This window comes from Diplotaxodon limnothrissa, linkage group LG3 (assembly GCF_057381915.1).
Source record: "Diplotaxodon limnothrissa isolate DT_005_m linkage group LG3, D_limnothrissa_male_GT1.1, whole genome shotgun sequence".
Lineage (NCBI taxonomy): Eukaryota > Metazoa > Chordata > Actinopteri > Cichliformes > Cichlidae > Diplotaxodon > Diplotaxodon limnothrissa.
Window position 1 is genome coordinate 64,320,593 of NC_140598.1, and position 2,272 is coordinate 64,322,864.

Below are 2,272 nucleotides of genomic sequence, written 5' to 3' on the forward strand. Positions count from 1 at the left end.
AGGTGCCGTTGAGTGACAAGTAGGGATGGGTACCGGTGTTGCACCGGTTCTGACATAAACGGTAGTAACCAGAGCGAAAAGCAGCGCACATTTCGGTGCTTTATTTCTGTGCTTTTTTTTCCTGAGCTGTGATACACTTCTAGCCAATCATTTTACGTTTCCGAGGATAGTAGGCGGGGCCAGGTACGTACGTTCTTTTAGAGCAGAGCTACAGATTAAAAATGCCCAAGGCGAAGCGGTCAAAAGTCTGGCTGTACTTCACAGCAAAAGATGCAAACTCAGCAGCCTGCAACAAGTGCTTTAAGCTGATACTGTGATACTGTCAAAGGAGGTAACACCTCAAATCCGATGAAACACCTGGCGACGCATAGCGTTTTTTTTAAAAGCCGAGAAATGCGCCGTATTTGATAGCTTGCTGCGAGACCTCACACCGTGCACATCTACTGCGGGTGGGTTGCCAGTTATCAGACCCGGAGCAACATCCCCCAAAAGCCCAAAGAATAGAGTCCTGGCCCCTAGCCCTGCCAGTGTAGCAGAAATGATGACGGATGATGATGATGCAGCAGCAGCCGTTCTTCTCTGCGTGAGTAGCTTAATGTTGTTCGTGTGTAATTTACTTTGAGTAGGCTAACCACGTTATTACATTAATGCATGTAAGGTGAACTAGCAAACATCATCATAGCTACATGCGGCTGTCTTCTTGTTTGATGGCAGATACTCCCTTCACCCTGGCCAAAAAGGCTAAAATGACCAAAGAAAAAGAGGGAAACAGCTGAACATGAGAGGTTTTTGGATAAAATTTGTGTTTTTTTCCATTGTTTAAGCACTGCTTCCAGCCAAGAGTGATACCATATATGCCCCATAGCTGCAGAAAAGGCACACATTGTTATCTTTTTACAAAAAAAACAGCTGAACATGAGAGGTTTTTGGACCAATTTTGTGTTCTCCATTCTTTAAGCACCGGTTTGAGCACCGTTTGAGCACCGGCACCGTTTCAAAAGTACCGATTTGGCACCGGTATCGGATAAAATCTAAACGATACCCATCCCTAGTGACAAGTGTACAGCGACTGGTCTAGACAAAAGTGTTCTTTTTTTAGTGAAGCATGAGCAAAGTGTAAAAAGAAAAAGTATAATATTGAAAACAAAACCCAAGCAAACAATAAAAAAAACCTAAACCACATCCCAGATGTTTGCTTCTACCCTTAGTTGAAGAAAATTACAGCCTTCTCCACAAATCTTTTTGTGCAGTCAGATTTTATGCCAGTCTGCTGCAATTAAATGTTGAAAACGAGGTGAAAATGGTTTAATTATGTGCCTTACACACCCCTGCACCATTAAAGACAAACACAAAACTCCATTGTTGTCAGGCAATTACAAGGTTTCTTCATTATTTTCTGGGATGGCCTCCATCCATATGTTGTTAAATATGACCAGAACACCGAATGGATTAAAGCAAACAAGAGTTAGTGGGGGGGGGAGCAGTGTAGTGAACAGTGGAGGGGCTTATTGATTACAGAAGAATTGTTAGTCATGGAAATCAGAGTGTACTGTGTGCATAAGCCAGTGCAAGGGAGGTACGTACAGAGTCAACCCCACTGTTGTTGATGACAGTCCTGTGGATTAAAGCTGCACTTAATCAATTTTTGACTATCATCCACTATCCGCACTTTACAAAACAAGGCAGCGGTTAAAAAGGCTTTGCGATGCTCTAACCTTTAGCCATCAACCAAAATGTAACATACTAAAATTAGGACATGTAATTGTTATGACTATATTGTGTCACTGGTATGCTTACTGTTGCAGTATATTTAAAATCAGAATTAATCAGATATGTCAAAGGTTAATGAAACAACTGCAGGTACAAGCACTGACCCTAATGTCTATGTGTGCTGTTCTGTGCACTCAAAAATGCATATTGTGACTTTCAGTATAAATTATTCTACTGGGCAGACAAGTTATACATATCTTGATGGGCTAGCTTTATAGCCTCTAGTCAAGGCACTTTACCTTGTTAAAAGATCCTGTTTAATAATTGATCAAGTCCTTCAGCTTCAAAGGCAGCAATCAGTCAGTTGAGCAACTCCCTCACCTCCAGTCCTGAGGAAGCTGCAGCTTCCATGAAATCGTGTTTCCCTCTTTCCCTAATGATTTGTTCTCAGTGCTTCTTAACAAACATTCGAAGACTAAAAAGTCAAACTGCAATTATGTTGAAATGTGATGTCTGCGCTCATATTATCCTTGATCATCTGATTTCAAAGGAATAGAGGTTA